This window comes from Hyla sarda, chromosome 3 (genome assembly GCF_029499605.1).
Source record: "Hyla sarda isolate aHylSar1 chromosome 3, aHylSar1.hap1, whole genome shotgun sequence".
Classification (NCBI taxonomy): Eukaryota; Metazoa; Chordata; class Amphibia; order Anura; family Hylidae; genus Hyla; species Hyla sarda.
Genome location: NC_079191.1, coordinates 91828939 through 91855407, shown reverse-complemented (window position 1 = coordinate 91855407; position 26469 = coordinate 91828939). Strand labels below are relative to the sequence as shown.

The window sequence follows — 26469 nt, the reverse complement described above, 5'->3', positions numbered from 1 at the left end:
CGGCATAGATGAACTCAGCCTAAATCTAGACGCAACTGATACCAAAACTGATGACAAGTTGTCATCATTTGTATTGCATCCGGCGTCCATTGCTTTTGCACAGCGGACAGGGGAACGCAGCAAGCTGAGTCCCTGTGTCTGATGCCCTCCGGCATGTCCAACTGTCCGGCGTCAAAATTGAGACGCTGGATGATTGTGGACTGTCCCATTCAAATGAATGGGATCAGTTCTAGCATCAGTTTCCCTCTGGTGCACACCAGAGGAAAACTGTGCCAGACACCTGATACATGAACCCAGCCTAATTTTGCATTGGAGGGAAACTGATGCTAGTACTGATCCCATTAATTTGAATGGGACAGTTCACAATCATCCAGTGTCTCAATTTTGATGTGCCGGAGGCCACCGGACAGGGGAACACAGCTTGCTGCTAAGGATGAGTGAATTGAATGTGACGAATCTAAATTCGTTATGAATTTCAGGAAAAATTTGATTCGCAATGAATGCGAATATCGCATTCGATTGCGCAAATCTCTTCATAAAACTCTATATAGTGCAGTCCAGGCTCCAGGGCATCTAAAATGGCGGATCCACATGTAAGGATATGGGGCAAGGATATACGCCGATAAATACGGTACATTGGTTAAAAAATGTGTATATTTATGCATGAAAAGGTGCTGTCCCTGCAGCTATTGCCTGTGAGGAGTCCAAATACAGGAAGTGAGGACAGGACAAGAAGAGCTCTGTGCAGGCTCCTGGCTTGTCAATCATCCTGCTGTGTGAGCCCATAGCATGTCACAGAGTCTCACTGCACAGAGCCCTGCTGGTCCTCACTGCATATAGCCCCGCTTGTCCACCCTCACTTCCTGTATTTGGACTCCTCATAGAGACATCCAGACAGTAGCTGCAGGGACAAAAATATACATATTTTTAACCAATGTATATTATAAATATACATATAATGGTATTATCTACGTTATATAAAAAGTTTTTGTTGATGAGAAGTACACTTAAATCCTATGCAGCATGCAGACTATCAGCAGCAAGCCACCCCTGTGATGTCACAGCCCAATATAATCGGCAGCCAATTTGCGGCCAGTCACTTCAGCCTTTTATTGCAGAGAGAAAGAGAAGGACAGAGAGCAGTGTGTGTTGCACAGAAAATCATTTTTACAGCAATGATTCACCTCCCAGTCACATCCGCGTTCTATTGCAGAGAGGAAAAGAGAGCAATGTGTGTGACACAGAAGAACTTTTTTCAGCAGCGATTCACCTCTACCCCAAATCCAGCTTAGAAGCACTGATAGGGAAGGAAAGGGGATTGAGAGAGAAAGTGCAATTTTGGGTGTAGTACACACACAGCGACTGTGTTCTGCAGCACTGTGTTCTGCAGCACTGCTGTGTACAACAACTGAAAAGCTAATAGTAGCCAGCCAGTTAGGGTGAGCAGAGCACTAAAATGCATCACCCAGTGGCACGCCGCTCCCTCTTTTAGCCAGCCAAGGCTCCATAACCTCAGCCGAAGGGAGCTGTGTGTCATACCCATCTTGTGTCACTCCAGAGGCTACTGCTCCTCCTACTTCGAGTCAGTCATTTCGCCAGCAATCCATCGGCGAAGCCATGTCCAAGAGACAACAGTATGCGCCCACTCATCCAATGGCACAGAAGCTGAATGTGCTCCTGTCCAAGTTGCTGGTGCTGCAGTCCTTCCCTTTTCAAGCGGTGGACTCTGCACCTTTCAGAGAACTGATGGCTTGTGCCGAGAAGAGGTGGAGAGTCCCAAGCTGTCATTTCTTTGCAAAGAAGGCAGTACCAGCCCTGCACAGTTTTGTGGAACAGAAGGTGGGCCAGTCCTTGAACCTGTCGGTGTGCACCAAAGTGCACGGCAGCGCTGACGTGTGGAGCTGTAACTACGGTCAGGGACAATACATGTCCTTTACATCTCACTGGGTGAATGTGGTTCCTGCACAGCCGCAACAGCAACTTGGACAGGTCACGCCACTTCCGCCTCCCCACTCTCAGGGCGTTAGTCCTGTGACAGTGTGTGGCTATGCCTCCACATCCTCCACCGTGTTCTCAGCCACCACTGCACAGACAAGTCTCAGTGCTCCTCCAGCATACAATGTGTGCAGGGAATGGCGGTGTCACACTGTTCTTCACATGGTTTGCCTTGGCGAACAGAGTCACATGGGGACGAACTGCTAAAAGTCATTCATCAAGAAATCAAATAATGGCTTACTCCACGAAAACTGGAAATGGGGACCATGGTGACCGACAACGGGAAGAACATCTTGTCTGCGGTGCGACAAGGAAGCCTGAGACATGCGCCCTGCATGGCACACGTGTTCAATCTGGTTGTCAAGCCGTTCCTGAAGTGTTCCCCCCCATCTGCAAGACATCCTAACAATGGGAAGGAAACTTTGCATGCACTTTAGCCACTCGTACACCGCAAAGCCATAGTAACCCCAAGGAGAACTCATCTATCCATGAAAAATGTGGAGAGACTGACCTTTGTGAAGATGAATCAGGCATGGATCAGCCAGGATTTCCACCCACCAATGCCTGATGCATCAGAGTTGATTGACCATGGTGCCACACCAATACTTCACAAATATGGATAGGGCTAAACATATTTAAGGCGCTGCTCCCCAGTGAAAGACATTCCTCTGTATCAGACCACAAGTAAGTATTGAGGATATGCATTAGCTAAAACTTTACTTTTAATAATATTCTTAGGATAAAATATATGTACCCCAATTTTTTTTTAAATCAAACAAAAGGAAAGGTGTGCAAAAAATACCATGTGCCACCTACACCACCAAGTATTGATGTGATGCAGAGACCTCTAAAAGGTGGAGGGAAACAACGTATGGTCCATTGTAACCGGTGGGGGTAAAAACTTCCCCTGCAAGGCCCAACTCTCGCATTCTTAATTCCCTTAAGTGTTACTCCCCTAAAAAGAGTGGCCTCACACAGGAACCTCTCCTTATTTCCCCTTACAAACACTGCCATTTTGGTGGAAATAGGGAGAGTTTCCTTTGTGGGGCCGCCCTATTTAGGGTGAGTAACACTTGCCAAGAAGGGAATTAATAGGGCGAGAGTAGGGCCTTACAGTAGAATTTTTTACCCCCACCTGCTATAATGGACAATACATTGGTGCCTTCCACCTGTTCAAGAAAAGTGTTGCTTGTCTTAAAAAGGGTGGCCCCACACAGGAACCTCTCCCTATTTCCACATAAAAACCCTGGGAAATGGCAGTTGTTTGTAGGTGGAAATATGAAGAGGTTCCTGTGTGGGGCCACCCTTTTTAGGGTCAGCAACATTTGTCAAAAAGGGAATTAATTATGATAGAGTAGGGCCTTACAAGGGAAGTTTTCACCCCCACCAGTTACAATGGACCATACGTTGTTCCCTTCCACCTTTTAGAGGTCATCAATATTTGGTGGTGTAGGTGGCACATGGTGTTTTTTGCACACCTTTCCTTTTGTTTGATTTATAAAAAAAAATGTTGGGGTCATATATTTTATCCTAAGAATATTATTAAAAGTTAAGTTTTAGGTAATGCATATCCTCAATACTTACTTGTGTACAATAACACTTTTACAAAAGAGACCATTTTCTTCTGCCTACCTGCCTCAGCTGCTATTCTGATCCTGCCACCCACCTGATGCCACACATCTGATGCCAAGTTCTCCTTTTTTCACCCACCTTTGTCACCAGGTACTGGTATTGCCACCCACCACACCACTCTGTCACCAGGTCACTTTCAGGACTCCTGATGTGTCTTTTGCCACCTCCAGGCTGTCTCATTCTGCCACCATATGTTATCCTCATGCTGATGCCAGCTCCAGGCTGTCTCATTCTGCCACTATATGTTCTCCTCATGCTGATGCCAGCTCTAAGCTGTCTCATACTGCCACCATATATTTTCCTCATGCTTCCGCCACCTCCAGGCTGTGTCATTCAGCCTCTATATGTTCTCTCATGCTTCCTCCAACTCCAGGCTGTCTCTTTCAGCCACTATATAGTCCCCTCAGGCTGCCGCCAACTCCGAATGGTTTCATTCAGCCCTATATGCTGCCAACAACTTCACGCTGTGTCATTAAGGCACTATATGGTCTCCTTATGCTGCCGCCAACTCCACGCTGTGTCATTCAGCCACTATATGGTGTCCTCATGCTGCCAACACCTCCACGCTGTGCCATTCAGCCACTATATGGTCTCCTCATGCTGCTGCCACCTCCACGCTGTGTCATTCAGCCACTATATGGTGTCCTCATGCTGCCAACACCTCCACGCTGTGCCATTCAGCCACTATATGGTCTCCTCATGCTGCCGCCACCTCCACGCTGTTTCATTCAGCCCTATATGCTCCCACCAACTCCACGCTGTGTCATTCAGGCACTATATGGTCTCCTCATGCTGCCGCTAACTCCACGCTGTGTCATTCAGCCACTTTATGGTCTCCTCATGCTGCCGCCACCTCCACGCTGTGTCATTCAGCCACTATATGGTTTCCTCATACTGATGCCACCGCCAGGATCCGTCATTGTGCCACTCTGTGACAGTGATTCTAATAGCGATGCCTCTGATCTGCATGCCATACTGAATAACAGTATTATTTCCCAAACCCAGCACACTCCATATGCATGTTACAGCAAGGCAAAGTGTTCTACACCCCTATTGAGGCTCTCTGTAGGCCAGAAATTGCTGTTTTAATAGCGATTCCCTGCAAATAAATTTGTACCGAACTAAATTTTGGGGGAAAATTCGGCGACTCAGGTGAATCGAATTTTTCAAAAATTTGCTTATCTCTACTTGCTGCGTTCTCCTGTCTGCCGTCAAGAAACATTGGACATCGGATGCCATACAACTGATGACAACTTGTCATCAGTTGTGACATCAGTTACGTCAAGTTTTAGGCTGAGTTCCCCTATGTTGGATGCCGGACATTTGTGAACCTAGCATTACACAGTAAAGACATTTCAAGACACTGTGGTCTATAGTACCATGCACATTATTTCCTTCAGTACAGAAATATCTCCAGTGATCAATGCTGACACTGACCAACATCTTTCCCACCAAACAATATAAAACAATGGTTAAATACATCATGCTCCCCGACAACAAATGCATAATATGAGTAAGAGAATAGTCAGCCTGTAGCACACTAGAGCACTGTGCATCAGCAACAAAGGATTGTCCTCCTTGGAGGCTACAGAGAAGGGAGATGAGAATCCCATCTCCCACCACAGAATCTACCACAGCATCATTGGTAGCTGCTGAAAACAGGAGACGTTCAGCAGGAAAAGCCTCCCTCCGCAGCTCTGCTGTGTGCATGGTTACTCATGTGAACTGTATGGATAATTATAGACTCCTACTGCTGTGTGGAAGGGAAGGAGATGCAGGCTGCATACAGGAATGCGGGCTGTCAATGTATTAGCTATTGGCGTGAAAAGACCATAGAATTATGCATTAGTAAAACATTCATTGCAAAACAAGTACACATAATAAGATGGAAAAAAACATATCATGTCATTTGATTTGTATTGGTTTCTGCAAACATCTATGAAATACAAAGTCATGCTCGGATTAATAGGTTAATATATTACATGGCCTCTGGCACAGAAAATGTTGTTTACCTGGAAGAGTCTGATAACACTGTGTATTATAGATAGAACCCTCTCCCCATCCAGCAGCAAAATCTGCCTTATAAATTAAAGAGAGCTAGAGAGAGAGAGAGAGAGAGAGAGAGAGAGAGAGAGAGAGAGAGAGAGAGAGAGAGGAGAGAGACGCTGTACTCACCATTCAATAGCTGGATCCTCTCGGTTTAAAGCATTTTTTTCATTTATGGATTACTGCGATTTCTCCGGAGAGGTGATGATGTAGGAAACAAGTGCTTCAGATGTGGAGGCTGCTTTTCTTGTGAAAATCTGGTACCCACCCCACTCACATCTGATACTGTCTCAGCAATGTGATCTGCGCTGCAAAAGATGCACGGCTGTCTCATCCAATAGTCAGCCCCCATTAATGGTACAGTATCACTCGAGCTTAGCTCATCGCTGGCTTCATTTGTAATGAAGCTAAATACACTGCTCAAAAAAATAAAAGGAACACTTAAACAACACAATGTAACTCCAAGTCACTCACACTTCTGTGAAATCACACTGTCCACTCAGGAAGAAACACTGATTGACAATCAATTTCTTCCCTGGCAGCCTCCCAGTCTGACTGGGAGAGCATGGTAGGTGGGCTGTAACATCCTGTTCACACTGGTGTGGTGCTGTGCGGCGTCCGTTGCTGCCGTGGCGCAGTGTCTGCGGGGAGGTGCGACCCATGGACTGGTTTGAGTGGCATTGGGGCCGCTCTGCCAGTGGGTCGTTCCCCCTGTGGGCACTGGTGTCGCGGCAGTGGTGGTCGCCACCCAGTGCTACGCCATTTTATGCTAGGGACCCACTCTAAATAGGTGGCCTTAATGTGGCGAGTGGGCTTTGTACTTTTTGATCAAAACGTATATACTAACAACCTGTTAGTTTTTGAAATTATGCTGAGAAGCAATTAGATCATTGTGCAAGATTGTAGATGTGCACCATGTCTGTTTTCTGCCTGAATTTCACATGCTGTTGTGCAAATGGAACAGACAACAGGTAGAAATTATAGGCAATTAGCAAGACACCCCCAATAAAGGAGTGGTTCTGCAGGTGGTGACCACAGACCACTTCTCAGTTCCTATGCTCCCTGGATGATGTCTTGGTCACGTTTGAATGCTGGGGTGCTTTTTACTCTAGTGGTGGAATAAGGCAGAGTCTACAACCCACGCAAGTGGCTCAGGTAGTGCAGCTCATCCAGGATGGCACATCAATGCGAGTTGTGGCAAGAAGGTTTGCTGTGTTTGTCAGCGTAGTGTCCAGAGCATGGAGGCGCTACCAGGAGACAGGCCAGTACATCAGGAGATGTGGAGGAGGCCATAGGAGGGCAACCACCCAGCAGCAGGACCGCTACCTCCACCTTTGTGCAAGGAGCACTGCCAGAGCCCTGCAAAATTACCTCCAGCAGGCCACAAATGTGCATGTGTCCACTCAAATGATCAGAAACAGACTACATGAGGGTGGTATGAGGGCCCGAAGTCCACAGTTGGGGGTTGTGCTTTCAGCCAAACACCGTGCAGGATGTTTGGCAATTGCCAGAGAACCCCAAGATTTGCAAATTCGCCACTGGCGCCCTTGCTCTTCACAGATGAAAGCGGGTTCCCACTGAGCACATGTGACAGAGGTGACAGAGTCTGGAGACGCTGTGGAGAATGTTCTGCTGCCTGCAACATCCTCCAGCATGACCGGTTTGGCAGTGGGTCTGTAATGGTGTGGGGTGGCATTTCTTTGGGGGACCGCACAGCCCTCCATGTGCTTGCCAGAGGTAGCCTGACTGCCATTAGGTACCAAGATGAGATCCTCAGAACCCTTGTGAGACCATTTGAGGATGCAGTTGGTCCTGGGTTCCTCCTAATGCAAGACAATGCTAGACCTCATGTGGCTGGGGTGTGTCAGCAGTTCCTGTAAGAGGAAGGCATTGATGCTATGGACTGGTCTGCCCGTTCCCGAGACCTGAATCCGATTGAGCACATCTGGGACATCATGTCTCGCTCCATCCACCAATGCCACGTTGCACCGCAGACTGTCCAGGAGTTGGTGGATGCTTTAGTCCAGGTCTGGGAGGACATCCCTCAGGAGACCATCCGCCACCTCATCAGAATCATGCCCAGGCATTGTAGGGAGGTCATACGGGCAAGTGGAGGCCACACACACTACTGAGCCTCATTCTGACTTGTTTTAAGGACATTACATCAAAGTTGGATCAGCCTGTAGTGTGGTTTTCCACTTTGATTTTGAGTGTGACTCCATATCCAGACCTCCATGGGTTGATAAATTTGATTTCCATTGATAATGTTTGTGTGATTCTATTTTTTTGAGCAGTGTACAAAGTAAACACATGCTTTATATATATATATATATTGTGACAGTATGGCAAGGAAAGGGTGCATTGCCCACACTGATCCTGCAGAAATGTCCACCTGTGGACTAATCAATGAGGCAGCAGAAAGGGGAAGGGTCCTTAAAAGCAAGAGAAACAGAATAATCTGGGCTCTCCCCTAGACAGAAGTGGCTGTTAGAGCCCGTGTCCAGTGCCAGGCGGGCACAGCAAGGGCTGCTGAGGACACAAGCGTGGACTCCCGGAGTGAGAGACGCGGCTCCTGTAACATATAGCAGGTGGCTGTACGAATGGGACTTTATGTTCAAATGTGAACTGTGTCTTATAATCTTATAAGGCTGCAGGACTTATTGTGTTTAAACTGTCATTACACAGCATTACCCAGCATGCAATTATAACACCCAACACTCCAACATAGTGACTCTTTTACAGCATTAAGGAATTGATGCCCTAAACACTTTTTTTGTTTGAGCTTAACTGCATGCTAATGGTAGGGAAATGTTCTGCAATGGAAGTCACAAGGGCACAGTCCATATGAACAGACAGCTCACCCCAAGTCTTGTTTGCTGGAGTTTGTAATTCTTCTCTCACTAAAAGCTCCCCCTCTTTGTGTACACTCATTTGGTAGCCACCATTGTTGTAGAGACCCAAATCACAGGCTTTTGGGAGTAGCTGTTGAACAGCTAGGAACAGCTAGGAATGTTTTGATCATCCCAGAATTTCCTGAAGGTCAGTTTTGTACTACCTACTTTTTCTTTGCAGGGCACCAAGGAGGACCATCATTATAATTTTAGAACTGTGATGGGGAGTTTGTACAAAGGTCAGGAGGGTGCTGCAGTAAAGAGTCTATCTCTATGTTTTCCTCTGCTTGAATGTTAGTCACAGATGGTGAAGAAGTAAACCAGGTGACAGCTGCAGCCCCCCCCCCCCCCCCCCCCACACACACACACACGTGGTCCTCTTATGGAGATATACTCAACTCAGATGCCCAGTGGCAGGTTATGCCAGCAGCCTGGCAAGTCATTATTTAAAGCTGTCCGGTCATCTTGAAGAAAAATGAATTTCCTCCTTTTATAAAAGGAGGTGACTGTTTCTCTCTGGTTTATCCAGTTGGGAACATTTATGTTGTTTACTTATCTGCTCATCAAAAAAAATTATTGATCTCCTTGATATGGCTCTGACAGCAGTCACAGTCTGGGTTCAGGCACTAAAGTATGTTGTGGTTGCTTGAACTTCTCTGAAACACTCCTAATTCTCACTCAGAGAGGCTAACCTGCAGGTCTCTCAGCAAAGAGGCTATCTCAACACCTCCTCTAACTTCCTTCCTCTCAGTAGAGAGTCTGGAGCAGGGCAAGCACTGTGTATGTGTGTATGTGTTAATTCTTCACTTCTCACAGTTATACCTAGTACAACGCATTTTCAATTATATAAACAGTTCAAAACATAGAAAAACATGATGAAGTAGTGCAAATATGCATGGGTAATATGAGTAGCAATGCACTGGCTAAAAGACACTCAATCAAAGGCCTCGTAGAGATCCCAGTGGGACACTCCACCAGCAACACTCCTTATTTAATAACTGTCCTATAAATCCCATTTCGCCCAATCTGTGCCTTATTGTTTAAAATTTTAGAGAGGTTGCTGTTCTTTAGATGCTCTTCTTATATGTTTTGAGATGTCCGGGGACAATGGTTGCACACCTGGATGGCCATTTCTGGCCTTGTCAACAGTGAGGTCTATATTATCCAATATTCATTAACAGTATTGGGGAATTCCACCTTCACTACACTGGTATTCCCAGACTTATATAGACCAGTCTTTTGTCACAGAAAACACATGTGAAGCTACCACACATTGCAGTTGGGCTTTACATGTATAATCTGATCATACCTTTAGTGGGACTTTAGGGTTCTTTATATGCATAAAATAAGCTTTTGTAAGCTTTCCAGGACAGTTAGTGATGCTTGACCTTGGGTACGGCTGCAATGCCACTCTTCACTTACCTCACAGATACTCTTCTTGTAATATACATGGCGCTTTAATGTACTTTAATGGTGCACACGCAGTAGAAGCACCTGCACCCAGTGGCCCTGTGTAGTTCTACCTGTATGCCCTGTCAAAGTGCATTTCAGTGCCGTGTGTATTACAGTGGCTTAACATCATATCATTTAACTCTTTTTCCTCCTCCTTAGAGGGCCATACTATCCTATGAAACCACACAACCCCTGGAAGACAGTGACAACTTCTGTTTGGTGATGCTGCTACTGCTATCACCAAGCTCCTGCTGCCACTGCTACCTGAACTGGTACTAGTGCTGTCACCAACATGCTTAGTAACAGAGGACATGACAGGGGTCCCTGTACTTTACCTTGATCTGGTCCAACAATTTTATTTACCAGACATTTTTATTTTAAAGATTTTAAGCTTATGTTTTGGGGTGATCTAGCACTCTTTTTGCCAACTTGGCCTAAAATGCGTATTCCATGTTTACTCTAAACACATTTATGCATATTTATGTAGAACATTGGTAGAAATACTATGTTTGATTAAACCCAGAAAATACACGTAACTTGGCCTCCAATGCTTATTCCACATTCACTATAAATGCTTTTGGGGTAGGGTCACACGTGATGTATTTTGCTGTTTATTTTACTGTGTATTTCCTGCTGCATATTTTCATACACATTGAAATCAATCGGTAGCAAAATCAGCTGCAGAAAATATGGAGCAAATACGGCACGTGGGACCCTACCCTTAATGAGTATTTATGTTAAAATACAGGCCAACCCACTGCTTTGCTCAGCTTGCTTTGTATTGTAATGTGATAGCTTTTATGGGCTCGTTCTGCAGTGACAATTCTGGGATCTGTAGTGCACCAACTGGACACAGTAATGTAGGGAGGTGACAGGATGTTACAGTCTGAGGTAAGCCCACTAATCGCTGCTTTGTTCTGCTTGCTTTCCATTTAGATTTGTAAAGGCATTCTAGGATCAGTAGTTGCTCCGTACATAGCTCCCTGTCTCTTTGATTTCCCTTCAAGATGGTGGCTGGAATGCAGTGTATAGGGTTTTATCAGCCTCTTAAACCTACCCCTAAGCTGTCCCCTGATTGGCCTGGGAGCTGTTTGTCACATAATACAAGCAATGATTAGATAACCTTGGGTCATGTGATCTTGCTGCTAGCTGCCAGGTATGCTGGGCTACCCTGACATCCTATCAGTGTTCCTAGCACTTCCTCCATTCATTCAGATGGCAAAACACCATGGGGGAGATTTATCAAAACCTGTCCAGAGGAAAAGTAGCCCATAGCAACCAATCAGCTCGCTTCTTAATCTGATTGCTTGTTATGGGCAATTAGGCAACTTTTCCTTTGCAAAGGTTTTGATAAATCTCTCCTTATTCTGAGCTATACTGAGTCCACCAGACTCAGCTCGCTCATCTCTAAGTAATATATTGTTATTAGGTCTGTGAAATACAAGTCCTATTTTTAGAATGAAGTCATATATAATATTGGGTTATAGCACATGTGCACACAGCTGATCTTGGTGACTAAAAATTCTTAAAATAACCTAGTAAAAACCTTGATATACCAACATAAACAGATTTATGAGGTTTAATACTTTTTTATACAGTACAATTATTCATCTGGATGTGTAGGTGGAGATTATACTATTATTATGCCTCATAAAGTGCACTTGCTTTCTCAGTTTTTCTTATAGGTATAACCCCTGGCAAAAATGATGTAATCCTTACACTTAAAGGATATTTTCTTTTATTATGTAGCAAAAACAAAAGTTAAAGGGGTACTCCGGTGAAAACCTTTTTCTTTTAAATCAACTGGCTCCAGAAAGTTAAACAGATTTTTACATTATTTCTATTAAAAAAATGTAATCCTTCCTGTACTTATTAGCTGCTGAATACTACAGAGGAACTTATTTTCTTTTTGGAATGCTCTCTGATGACATCACGAGCACAGTGCTCTCTGCTGACATTATTATAATAATAATGCTTTATTTATTGTTGTCCTTAGTGGGATTTAAACCCAAGGCCCCATCACTGCAAGGCAGCAGTGCTAACCACTAAGCCACCATGCTGCCCTTAGCATCCATCTGCTATGCACGGTTGCTAAAATTGACAGATATGTCAGCAGAGAGCAATGTGCTTGTGATGTCATCAGTGTTCCAAAAAGAAAGGAATTTCCTCTGTAGCATTCAGCAGCTAATAAGTACTGGAAGGATTAAGATTTTTTAATAGAAGTAATTTACAAATATGTTTAACTTTCTGGCACCAGTTGATTTAAAAGAAATTTTTTTTTCACCCTAGTACCCCTTTAAGGGTTATGATTTAAAAACTTGTTTAGTTTCACTGTGCAAGACTTTCTAAAAGTCAATCAGGCTGTTTAAAAATCTGGTGCAGTTAACACGGTGTGCTCAGTCTATGCCACCTCTGAAGTAGTAAAGTTAAAAAGGACATTTATCATCGTTGCTTTGGTAAGCAAAAAACACATAATCAAAAAGCAATAAAACGATTAAGAATACTATTTATTTTAGCACACATAAGCAAAAACCAAAAAATTACTTCAGGAAAAAAAAAAGTGCATTATTTAGGCTGGAGAGGGCCACTAACAATGGTCCTCACCCACCCTGGTAACGTCAGGCTGTTGCTGCTTTGTTGGTATCTGGCTGAGAATGAAAATAGGGGGAACCCCACACATTTTTGGTATAAATAATTAAATAAAAAAATAAAAAATGCACAGGGAGGGTTCCACCTATTTTAATTCTCAGCCGGATACCAACCAAGCAGCAACAGCCTGATGTTACCAGGGCGGACAAGGACCATTGTTACTGGCCCTTCCCAGTCTAAATAATGTCAGCCTGTTACCGCCTAGGCCCAGAAGCGCCATTTTTGATGCTCCAGGCCTGTTGGTACTGGCTCTTCCCTGCACCCCTGTGTAATAATTGGGGGTTAGTGCTAGCGCTAAGCCTGGCTTAGTAATGGACTCTGTCTATAAGATAGCTTCCACTACTAATCCTGTAAAAGTAAATTTTAAAAAAAAATACACGTTTAAAAAAAATTATTTTAAAAAACACTTTCCTACAAGCCCTCATTAACTATTTTGTGTAAGCCTGTTAGGCTGTATTTGTGGGAGGGGTGTGGGAGTATTTAATACCCCCATGCATACAGGTCAGGGCATGCTGGGCCTTTGGCAACAAGGGGTGCGGAAGCTTGTTCCTGTATCCGGTGGCTGGTGGCAGACATTCGAATCTCCCGCCAGTTTATGAAGCTTGGGCGGCTGTTTGGAGTCCCGGAGCCTGCCTCTATCTATGAGCTACATGGGGAGGATGGTTCCGGTATTTTGCTGCCCAGATGGAGTGCCCTTGCTTTCGCAAGCCACAGGTGCACTGGCTCTGCCCGTAGTAGTGGCAGGATCTGATAAAGCAAGTGGAGGTCACGGTCAGGTAAGGCCATGAGCTGGGGTATTGTTGTTTAAGGTTCCCATTGGGGGGCTGAAGTCACTGCCCAGGCTCTCGCTATTATTATTAAAATTGTTATAATCATTTTTCTGTGGGGCCACCTCTGTGTATCCTACCTTGTCCGGCAGCGTTGGTGACCTCTGACCTTCGCTGGGTCCCGTGAGAGGTCACGGGTGCCCCAGCAGAAGCATTATGGGCTTGTTGCAAACTACATGTAGTTCGCTGTCAGGAGAGTTAAAAAAACAAAACTGCATGCATGCTCATTACATTTATACTGCATGCACGCTCATTACGTTTATAGTGCATGCACGCTCATTACGTTTATACTGTATGCTCATTCATGACATTTATACTGCACGCTCATTACATTTATACTGCACACACGCTCATTACATTTATACTGCACGTACGCTCACTACATTTATTCTGCACGCACACTCACTACATTTCTTCTGCACGCACGCTCACTACATTTATTCTGCACGCTCACTACATTTATACTACACGCACGCTCATTACATTTATACTGCACGCACGCTCATTACATTTATACTGCACGCACGCTCATTGCATTTATACTGCACGCACGCTCATTACATTTATACTGAACACACACTCATAGCATTTATACCGCACGCGCGCTCATAACATTAAACTGCTCGCATGCTAATTGTATTTATACTGCACACACGCTCTTAGCATTTATACTGCACATAGGCTCATAGCATTTATACTGCACACACGCTCATAGCATTCATACTGCTCGTGCGCTCATAACTTTCACACTGGAAGTACGCTCTTAGCACCTATGCTGCACATACACTCATTTATACTGCTCGAACGCTCATAGCAATTGTACTGCATACACACTCATAGCAGTTACACTGTACGTATGCATGCTAAAAAACATTATATTGCTCACAGAATTTACGGCATGTACGCTTGTAGAATTGATGCTGCACATTGCTTATAGCATTTATACTGTACATGTTCATAGTATGTTTATTGCACTACGCTTATGGCATTTATGCCTCATATACGCTCATATAGTTGATACTGCTCGCACATTCTTAGCATTGATACTGCATGTATGCTCATGGCATTTATACTGCAGATACGCTCTAAGCAGTTACACTGTACGTACGCTCACAGCATTTATATTGCTCGTACGGTCACAGAATTTTACAGCATGTACGCTCATACAATTTATAAGGCACTTTGTTCATAGCATTTACACTGTACATGCTCATAGTATGTTTTTTGCACTATACTGCACGTACGCTCATAGCATTTATACTGCACATTTGCTTGTTGCATTTATACTGCACTTATGCCCATAGCATTTATACAACACATACGCTCATAGTATTTCACTGCACATACGCTAATAGCATTTATACTGCACACACGCTCGTAGAATCATACTACTCGTACGCTCATATTTTTATACGGCACGTACGCTCATAGCATTTATACTCCACACACGCTCATAGCATTTTACTGCACATATGCTTATAGAATTCATACTGCACGTACGTTCATAGCATTTATACTGCACATACGCACATTACACTCATACTGCAGGCACTCTCATAGCTTTTATACTGCACATACGCTCATAGCCCCATACTGCATGTATGCTCTTAGCCTTTGTACTGCACATAAGCTTATAGCTTGTATATCGCACATACGCCCACAGCATTTGTGCTGTTTTATGCGTATAGTGTGGTACGGTAAATAGTGCACAGCTTTACACTGTTCATGATCTCATAGCGTTTGTGCTGTGCCCAGTGCATAGCATTTATGTCTGGCGTACATTCATTGCTTTCATATGGTACATTTGCCCATAGCAGTTCATTCTATTCATTCGCTCATAACATTCTTATTGGTCATACGCGAGTAGCATACGGTAAACACTGTACATGCGTTTGAAAGGTTCATACGGTTCATACACTCATAGCATCTATGTGGTACATACGTTCGTAGTATTCATACTATACATACGTTTATTAGCATTTGTACTGCAGATTAGTTCATTGCATTCATACATAGCATTTAATATAAAAAAAAATAATAATCTTAATACATACATAGCATTTCCAATGTTCATGGTTATATCAGCATGTAGTATTGTATGCCATTAGAATGTGTACATAGTTCATTGTATTGTTAGTGTGAAATGTTCTTGGTAACATGTATGGGATGCAAACGCTCATAGAATCACAGTGACATATGTTCATAACATTCACAGTGTGTATACCTTCATTACATCTATAGTACCTATACACTGCATTAGCATTTATAGCATGTTCTTGTTTATAGTATCATACAGGGTTGTGTTATAGCATAGAATGTGGGTATGTTCATAAATTTATACTGTTTGACATAGACGATTTTGGTGTTTAGGTTATTAAAGAGAGTTGCTGCATCAGGTTGGTATAATTGTTATTCAAAGCCTTCCAGAACTTTAAGCCATACTCAGAGGTTTGTCATAGACAATAGCATACATGTCAGGCCACGTTTTCAGGGCAATAATATCATGACTCATCGGCGGTAGTATACCCGTTATGCCTGCCACGTCTGCAAGGTTATGCACTGCGTAATTATTGTTAATGACAGGTCTTCAGAGCAATAATATCATGACTTACAGGTGGTGGTATACCCGTTGTCAAATCTGCAGGGGGATGCACTGCATAATTATTGTTATTGACACATTCAATGCATTATATTATGAACCATAGTGGGTAGTATGCCTGCCACGCCTGCAGCGGGATGCACTGCAATTGTTGTTACTGATACCTCTTCAGAGCAATAATATCCCGATTCATATGCAGTATTATACCTGTTATGTCTGCCACATCTGCAGGGGGATGCACTACGCAATTATTGTTACTGACACATATTCAGAGCAATAATAACATGTCCTATATGCTTTAGAATACCGGTTATACCTGCCAATTCTGCAGGGAGATGCATTGCGTTTTTTGCTACTGACACATTTTTCAGAGCAATAATATCAAGACTCTTAGGTGGCAGTATTCCCGATGTGCCTGCCACGTCTGCAGGGGGATGCATTGCATAATTATTGTGACTGAGATATCTTCAGAGCAATAATATCACGACTCATAGGTGGGTTGCAGCATCAGCATTAGGAGACCAAAGAGCAGCACAATTAGAGAGCCTGGAGGTGGCAGCATCAGCATGAGGAGATCATATGGCGGCACAATGACAGAGCCTGGAGGTGGTAGCATGAGGAGACTAGAGATGAGCGAACTTTTGAGAAATTCGATTTGGACGATTCACCGAATTTCCCGAAAAAATTGTTTCGGCTAGAATTTATTCGTGGCAAATCCGTATTAAAAATGGCTATTTCTAGCCTACAGAGAGCCTCAATACGGGTGTAGAACAGTTTGCTTTGTTCTAACACGTATAGGGAGTGTGCTGTGTTAGTGAAATAATACTGTTATTCAGTATGACTTGCAGATTACAGGCATTGCTATTAGAATCACTGCTGCAGAGCGTCGATGTGGCAGCAGGGCGACCATATGGTTTCAAAATTCTGGTGAGCATCGAGTAGGCAGTCCTCCGCCAGGCGAGATACCCCCTGCCTCTTAGCGCCCTCCTGACTATGAAAGTGCGAATGTTTCATTTAATCAGTTATGGTTCATTGTTATCTGTTTCATTGAATTCTTGGGATAATTCCACAGGTAATATAACGTCGACTACCATAGGGCCTTTTCTTGAAAAGATTACATCGATTTTTTTTATTTATTTCAATTTAAGATTTATATTAGATTCCAAAGTTTAATGCCCCAGTGTTTACTTTGAACTAATACTGTATGACAGAGCCTAAAGGTGGCAGAAGCATGAGGAGACCATAATCTGGCAGAATGACGCAGCCTGGAATTGGAATTTAAGGTAATGTCCCAGGCCCAGTAGCATCACTAAAACATATAGTTGCTGAATGACACAGCCTGCAGCAGGCGGCAGCATGAGTAGACACTAGGGCTTCACAATCCCTAAGATTAAAAGATGAATTTTAAAATTGAAATTGAAGAATTATGTTAGCTAGTGCTACCATAAAATATTTGTTGATAATGTCCTAGGCCCAGCAGCATCAGTAAACCATATATTGGCTGAATGACACAGCCTGGAGGTGGCTGAAGCATGAGGGGACCCTATAGTGTCTGAATGGCACAGCCTGGAGTTGGCTGAAGCATAAGGAGACCATATAGTGTCTGAATGGCACAGCTTGGAGTTGTCTGAAGCATGAGGAGACCATATAGTGTCTGAATGGTACAGCTTGGAGTTGGCAGAAGCATGAGGAGACCATTGAAATTTAAGATTTTAACATTTAAAATTTTGACATTGAAATTTAGGATTTTGAAATTGAAATTTTAGCTAACACTCCAAAGTTTTAGTGTCCTGGGCCTGGCGTGTGGGTACAAAGGACCAAATTTAACAAGGAGTCACATGTCACATGGCGGCACAATGACAGAGCCTGGAGGTGGCTGTTACGCCGAGCGCTCCGGGTCCCCGCTCCTCCCCGGAGCGCTCGCTTCACCCCCTCCGCTGCAGCGCCCCGGTCACGTCCTCTGACCCGGGGCGCTGCGATCCTGCTGCTAGCCGGGATGCGATTCGCGATGCGGGTAGCGCCCGCTCGCGATGCGCACCCCGGCTCTCCTACCTGACTCGCTCCCCGTCTGTTCTGTCCCGGCGCGCGCGGCCCCGCTCCCTAGGGCGCGCGCGCGCCGGGTCTCTGCGATTTAAAGGGCCACTGCGCCGCTGATTGGCGCAGTGGTTCCAATTAGAGTTATCACCTGTGCACTCCCTATATTACCTCACTTCCCTTGCACTCCCTTGCCGGATCTTGTTGCCTTAGTGCCAGTGAAAGCGTTCCTTGTGTGTCCCTTGCCAGTGTTTCCAGACCTTCTGCCGTTGCCCCTGACTACGATCCTTGCTGCCTGCCCCGACCTTCTGCTACGTCCGACCTTGCTTCTGCCTACTCCCTTGTACCGCGCCTATCTTCAGCAGCCAGAGAGGTGAGCCGTTGCTAGTGGATACGACCTGGTCACTACCGCCGCAGCAAGACCATCCCGCTTTGCGGCGGGCTCTGGTGAAAACCAGTAGTGGCTTAGAACCGGTCCACTAGCACGGTCCACGCCAATCCCTCTCTGGCACAGAGGGTCCACTACCTGCCAGCCGGCATCGTGACAGTAGATCCGGCCATGGATCCCGCTGAAGTTCCTCTGCCAGTTGTCGCTGACCTCACCACGGTGGTCGCCCAGCAGTCACAACAGATTGCGCAACAAGGCCAACAGCTGTCTCAACTGACCGTTATGCTACAACAGTTGCTACCACAGCTTCAGCAGTCATCTCCTCCGCCAGCTCCTGCACCTCCTCCGCAGCGAGTGGCCGCTCCTGGGATACGCTTATCCTTGCCGGATAAGTTTGATGGGGACTCTAAGTTTTGCCGTGGCTTCCTTTCCCAATGTTCCCTGCATCTGGAGATGATGTCGGACCTGTTTCCCACTGAAAGGTCTAAGGTGGCTTTCGTAGTCAGTCTTCTGTCCGGAAAAGCCCTGTCATGGGCCACACCGCTCTGGGACCGCAATGACCCCGTCACTGCCTCAGTACACTCCTTCTTCTCGGAAATCCGAAGTGTCTTTGAGGAACCTGCCCGAGCCTCTTCTGCTGAGACTGCCCTGTTGAACCTGGTCCAGGGTAATTCTTCCGTTGGCGAGTATGCCGTACAATTCCGTACACTTGCTTCAGAATTGTCCTGGAATAATGAGGCCCTCTGCGCGACCTTCAAAAAAGGCCTATCCAGCAACATTAAAGATGTTCTGGCCGCACGAGAAATTCCTGCTAATCTACATGAACTTATTCACCTAGCCACTCGCATTGACATGCGTTTTTCTGAAAGGCGTCAGGAACTCCGCCAAGATATGGACTCTGTTCGCACGAGGCGTTTCGTCTCCTCGGCTCCTCTCTCCTCTGGTCCCCTGCAATCTGTTCCTGTGCCTCCCGCCGTGGAGGCTATGCAGGTCGACCGGTCTCGCCTGACACCTCAAGAGAGGACACGACGTCGTATGGAGAACCTCTGCCTGTACTGTGCTAGTACCGAACACTTCCTGAGGGATTGTCCTATCCGTCCTCCCCGCCTGGAAAGACGTACGCTGACTCCGCACAAAGGTGAGACAGTCCTTGATGTCTACTCCGCTTCTCCACGTCTTACTGTGCCTGTGCGGATGTCTGCTTCTGCCTTCTCCTTCTCTACAGTGGCCTTCTTGGACTCTGGTTCTGCAGGAAATTTTATTTTGGCCTCTCTCGTCAACAGGTTCAACATCCCAGTGACCAGTCTCGCCAGACCCCTCTACATCAATTGTGTAAATAATGAAAGATTGGACTGTACCATACGTTTCCGCACGGAGCCCCTTCTTATGAGCGTCGGATCTCATCATGAGAGGATTGAACTTTTGGTCCTCCCCAATTGCACCTCGGAGATTCTCCTTGGACTTCCCTGGCTTCAACTTCATTCCCCAACCCTGGATTGGTCCACTGGGGAGATCAAGAGTTGGGGGTCCTCTTGTTCCAAGAACTGTCTAAAACCGGTTCCCAGTAACCCTTGCCGTAACTCTGTGGTTCCTCCAGTAACCGGTCTCCCCAAGGCCTATATGGACTTCGCGGATGTTTTCTGCAAAAAACAAGCTGAGACTCTACCTCCTCACAGGCCTTATGATTGCCCTATCGACCTCCTCCCGGGTACTACTCCACCCCGGGGCAGAATTTATCCTCTCTCTGCCCCAGAGACTCTTGCCATGTCCGAATACGTCCAGGAGAATCTAAAAAGGGGCTTTATCCGTAAATCCTCCTCTCCTGCCGGAGCCGGATTTTTCTTTGTCTCCAAAAAAGATGGCTCCCTACGTCCTTGCATTGACTACCGCGGTCTTAATAAAATCACGGTTAAGAACCGCTACCCCTTACCCCTCATCTCTGAACTCTTTGATCGCCTCCAAGGTGCCCACATCTTCACTAAATTGGACTTAAGAGGCGCCTATAACCTCATCCGCATCAGAGAGGGGGACGAGTGGAAAACGGCATTTAACACCAGAGATGGACACTTTGAGTATCTGGTCATGCCCTTTGGACTGTGCAATGCCCCTGCCGTCTTCCAAGACTTTGTCAATGAAATTTTTCGTGATCTATTATACTCCTGTGTTGTGGTATATCTGGACGATATCCTAATTTTTTCTGCCAATCTAGAGGAACACCGCCGGCATGTCCGTATGGTTCTTCAGAGACTTCGTGACAACCAACTCTATGCCAAAATTGAGAAATGTCTGTTTGAATGCCAATCTCTTCCTTTTCTAGGATATTTGGTCTCTGGCCAGGGACTACAGATGGATCCAGACAAACTCTCTGCCGTCTTAAATTGGCCACGCCCCTCCGGACTCCGTGCTATCCAACGCTTTTTGGGGTTCGCCAATTATTACAGGCAATTTATTCCACATTTTTCTACCATTGTGGCTCCTATCGTGGCTTTAACCAAGAAAAATGCTGATCCCAAGTCCTGGCCTCCTCAAGCAGAAGACTCCTTTAAACAACTCAAGTCTGCCTTTTCTTCGGCTCCCGTGCTCTCCAGACCTGACCCTTCCAAACCCTTCCTATTGGAGGTTGATGCCTCCTCAGTAGGAGCTGGAGCTGTTCTTCTACAAAAAAATCCTTCCGGGCATGCTGTCACTTGTGGTTTTTTCTCTAGGACCTTCTCTCCAGCGGAGAGGAACTACTCCATCGGGGATCGAGAACTTCTAGCCATTAAATTAGCACTTGAGGAATGGAGGCATCTGCTGGAGGGATCAAGATTTCCTGTTATTATCTACACCGACCACAAGAACCTCTCCTACCTCCAGTCGGCCCAACGGCTGAATCCTCGCCAGGCCCGGTGGTCTCTGTTCTTTGCCCGATTTAATTTTGAGATTCACTTTCGTCCTGCCGATAAGAACATTAGAGCCGATGCTCTCTCTCGTTCCTCGGATGCCTCAGAAGTTGATCTCCCTCCGCAACACATCATTCCACCTGACTGCCTGATCTCCACTTCTCCTGCCTCCATCAGACAGACTCCTCCAGGAAAGACCTTTGTTTCTCCACGCCAACGCCTCGGAATCCTCAAATGGGGTCACTCCTCCCATCTCGCAGGTCATGCGGGCATCAAGAAATCTGTGCAACTCATCTCCCGCTTCTATTGGTGGCCAACTCTGGAGACGGATGTTGGGGACTTTGTGCGAGCCTGCACTATCTGTGCCCGGGATAAGACTCCTCGCCAGAAGCCCGCTGGTTTTCTTCATCCTCTGCCTGTCCCCGAACAGCCTTGGTCTCTGATTGGTATGGATTTTATTACTGATTTACCCCCTTCCCGTGGCAACACCGTTATTTGGGTGGTCGTTGATCGATTCTCCAAAATGGCACATTTCATTCCTCTTCCTGGTCTTCCTTCTGCGCCTCAGTTGGCTAAACAATTTTTTGTACACATTTTTCGTCTTCACGGGTTGCCTACGCAGATTGTCTCGGATAGAGGGGTCCAATTCGTGTCTAAATTCTGGAGAGCTCTCTGTAAACAACTCAAGATTAAATTAAATTTTTCCTCTGCATATCATCCCCAGTCCAATGGACAAGTAGAAAGAATTAACCAGATCCTGGGTGATTATTTGCGACATTTTGTTTCCTCCCGCCAGGATGACTGGGCAGATCTCCTTCCATGGGCCGAATTCTCGTATAACTTCAGGGTCTCTGAATCTTCCTCCAAATCCCCATTTTTCGTGGTGTACGGCCGTCACCCTCTTCCCCCCCTCCCTACCCCCTTGCCCTCTGGTCTGCCCGCTGTGGATGAAATTTCTCGTGACCTTTCCATTATATGGAGAGAGACCCAAAATTCTCTCTTACAGGCTTCTTCACGCATGAAGAGGTTCGCGGATAAGAAAAGAAGAGCTCCCCCCGTTTTTTCCCCTGGAGACAAGGTATGGCTCTCCGCTAAATATGTCCGCTTCCGTGTCCCTAGCTACAAGTTGGGACCACGCTATCTTGGTCCTTTCAAAATTCTGTGTCAAATTAATCCTGTCTCTTATAAACTTCTTCTTCCTCCTTCTCTTCGTATCCCTAATGCCTTTCACGTCTCTCTTCTCAAACCACTCATCCTCAACCGTTTTTCTCCCAAATCTGTTCCTCCCACTCCTGTTTCCGGCTCCTCGGACGTCTTCTCGGTCAAGGAGATTTTGGCTGCCAAAAAGGTCAGAGGAAAAAATTTTTTTTTAGTAGACTGGGAGGGTTGTGGTCCTGAAGAGAGATCCTGGGAACCTGAGGACAACATCCTTGACAAAAGTCTGCTCCTCAGGTTCTCAGGCTCCAAGAAGAGGGGGAGACCCAAGGGGGGGGGTACTGTTACGCCGAGCGCTCCGGGTCCCCGCTCCTCCCCGGAGCGCTCGCTTCACCCCCTCCGCTGCAGCGCCCCGGTCACGTCCTCTGACCCGGGGCGCTGCGATCCTGCTGCTAGCCGGGATGCGATTCGCGATGCGGGTAGCGCCCGCTCGCGATGCGCACCCCGGCTCTCCTACCTGACTCGCTCCCCGTCTGTTCTGTCCCGGCGCGCGCGGCCCCGCTCCCTAGGGCGCGCGCGCGCCGGGTCTCTGCGATTTAAAGGGCCACTGCGCCGCTGATTGGCGCAGTGGTTCCAATTAGAGTTATCACCTGTGCACTCCCTATATTACCTCACTTCCCTTGCACTCCCTTGCCGGATCTTGTTGCCTTAGTGCCAGTGAAAGCGTTCCTTGTGTGTCCCTTGCCAGTGTTTCCAGACCTTCTGCCGTTGCCCCTGACTACGATCCTTGCTGCCTGCCCCGACCTTCTGCTACGTCCGACCTTGCTTCTGCCTACTCCCTTGTACCGCGCCTATCTTCAGCAGCCAGAGAGGTGAGCCGTTGCTAGTGGATACGACCTGGTCACTACCGCCGCAGCAAGACCATCCCGCTTTGCGGCGGGCTCTGGTGAAAACCAGTAGTGGCTTAGAACCGGTCCACTAGCACGGTCCACGCCAATCCCTCTCTGGCACAGAGGGTCCACTACCTGCCAGCCGGCATCGTGACAGTGGCATCAGTATCAGGAGACCATATAGTGGCTGAAGGGCACAGCCTCGAGTTGGCTGAAGCATGAGAAGACCATATGATGGCTGAATGGCACAGCCTTGAGTTGGCTGAAGCATGAGGATACCATATAGTGGCTGAATGGCACAGCATGGAGGTAGCTGAAGCATGAGTAGAACATATAGTGGTTGAATGGCACAGCCTGGAGCTGACAAAAACATTGAGAGACCATTGAAATTTAAGATTTTGAAATTTAAATTTTAGCTAAGACTTCCAAACTAAGCTAAGACTTCCAAGTTTTAGTGTCCTGGGCCCCGGTGTGTGGTTACAAAGGACCAAATCTAACAAGGAGTCACATGGCGGCACAATGACAGAGCCTGGAGGTGGCATCAGTATGAGGAGACCATATAGTGGCTGAATGACCGCCTGGAGTTTGTGGCAGCATGAGGAGAGCATATAGTGTCTGAATGGCACAGTCTGGAGCTGGCTGAAGCATGAGGAGAGACCATATAATGGCGGAATGGCACAGCCTGGAGTTTGTGGCAGCATGAGGAAACCATATTTTGGCTGAATGGCACAGCCTGGAGGTGGCTGAAGCATGAGGAGACCACATTGTGTCTGAATGGCACAACCTGGAGGTGGCTGAAGCATGAGGTGACCATATAGTGGCTGAATTGCACAGCCTGGAGGTGGCTGAAGCATGAGGAGACCACATTGTGTCTGAATGGCACAACCTGGAGGTTGCTGAAGCATGAGGTGACCATATAGTGGCTGAATTGCACAGCCTGGAGGTGGCTGAAGCATGAGGAGACCACATTGTGTCTGAATGGCATAACCTAGAGGTGGCTGAAGCATGAGGTGACCATATAGTGGCTGAATTGCACAGCCTGGAGGTGGCTGAAGCATGAGGAGACAACATTGTGTCTGAATGGCACAACCTGGAGGTGGCTGAAGCATGAGGTGACCATATAGTGGCTGAATTGCACAGCCTGGAGGTGGCTGAAGCATGAGGAGACCATATAGTGGCTGAATAGCATAGCCTGGAGTTTGTGGAAGCATGAGGAGACCATATTGTGGCTGAATGGCACAGCCTGGAGGTGGCAGCAGAAGCATTAGGTGTCCTGAAAGTGACCCGGTGATAGAGTGGTGTGGTGGGAGGCAATACCAGTACCCAGGGACGAAGGTGGGTGAAAAAAGGTCAGATACGGAGGAATGTTTGCAACTGGGGAGCAGCACCATGAATCGGTTTGGCACTATCCATATTTGTGAAGTATTGGTGTGCCACCATGGTCAATCTACTCTGATGCATCAGGCATTGGTGGGTAGAAATCCTGGCTGATCCATGACTGATTCATCTTCACAAAGGTCAGTTTCTCCACATTTTTCGTGGAGAAATTAGTTCTCCTTAGGGTGACTACGGCCCCCGCCACACTAAACACTTGTTCTTATGGCACAATACTGGCTCGGCAGCTTTTCCAGGGCACACTCTGCTAGTTGCGGCCACAAATCAAGTTTGGCTGCCTAGAAGTCCAGCGGATCTTCAAGGTGTGTTGGCATGGGCAGGTCAAGGTATAACACTGCTGCAGCTCAAGGAAGGTGTGCTTTGCGGTGTACGAGTGGCTGAAGTGCATGCAAAGTTTCCTTCCCATTGTTAGGGTGTCTTGCAAATGGGGGGAACACTTCAGGGACTGCTTCACAACCAGATTGAACACACGTCCCATGCAGGGTGCATGGCTCAGCACTCCGAGTCACGGCGCATGCAAGATGTTCTTCCCGTTGTTAGTCTCCATGGTTACAAATTCCAGTTTTCATGGAGTAAGCCATGCTCCGATTTCTTTACAAAAAACTTTTAGCAATTCCTCCCCTTTGTGACTCCGTTCGCCAAGGCAAAACATGTGAAGAACAGCGTGACACCGCTGTGCCCTGCACACATGGTATGCTGAAGGGCCACTGAGACTTGTCTGGGCAGTGGAGGCTGAGGACACGGTTGAGGATGAGGAGGTGGAGTCGCACACTGTAACAGGACCAACGGCCTGAAAGCGTGGAGGAGGAAACGGCGTGACCTGTCCATATTGGTGTTGTGGCTGTGCAGGAACCACATTCACCCAGTGAGCCATAAAGGACATGTATTGTCCCTGACCATAGTTACAGCTCCAGACCTTGGTGCTGCTGTGCATTGTGGTACACACTGACTGGCTCAAGGACTGGCCAACCTTCTGTTCCACAAAATTGTGCTGGGCTGGTAATGCCTTCTTCGCAAAGAAATGACGGCTTGGCACTCTCCACCTTGGCTCGGCACAAACCATCAGTTCTCTGAAAGGTGCAGAGTCCACCACTTGAAAGGGGAGGGACTGCAGCACCAGCAACTTAGACAGGAGCACATTCAGCTTCTGCGCTGTTGGATGAGTGGGCGCATACTGTTGTCTCTTGGACAAGGCTTCGCCTATGGATTGTTGGTGGAGTGACAGAAGGAGGGTATGACACACAGCTCCCTTCGGCTGAGGTGGTGGTGCCTTGGCTGGCTGAAAGAGGGAGCGGCGTGCCACTGGGTGGTGCAGCAGGCTGGACCACTACATCGGAGCCTCGGTTCTCCCAGGCCGCTTTATGGTGGCGCAGCATATGTTGACACTGGGCCATGGTGCCAACATTGGGACCCTGGCCATGCTTCACCTTCTGCCGACATATCTTGCATGTGGCTATGTTAACCTCCTCCGGATGCTTGATGAAAAACTGTCACACTGTCAAGTAGCTGATTTTCCCACCAACAGTCCGCACTAATTGACTGCTACTGCCGCTGTCTCCAGGAATCCCTGTTCAACTATCTTCCGGGAAGGTAGGCTGCCGTGAAGCAGGTGATCTCCCCCAGGCAAGTTTGGC

The 26469-nt window shown here is 46.7% G+C and overlaps 1 protein-coding gene across 1 annotated transcript in view; it reads right to left on the bottom strand.

Annotated features, from left to right (window-relative positions):
* Positions 1-5653, bottom strand: part of AMER3 (APC membrane recruitment protein 3) — a 45515-nt gene extending 39862 nt beyond the window's left edge. The window contains exon 1 of the mRNA XM_056564594.1: positions 5640-5653. The gene's annotated coding sequence lies outside the window, so the exon portion shown is untranslated. The remainder of the gene's footprint in view (positions 1-5639) is intronic.
* Positions 5654-26469: the final 20816 nt, after the last annotated feature.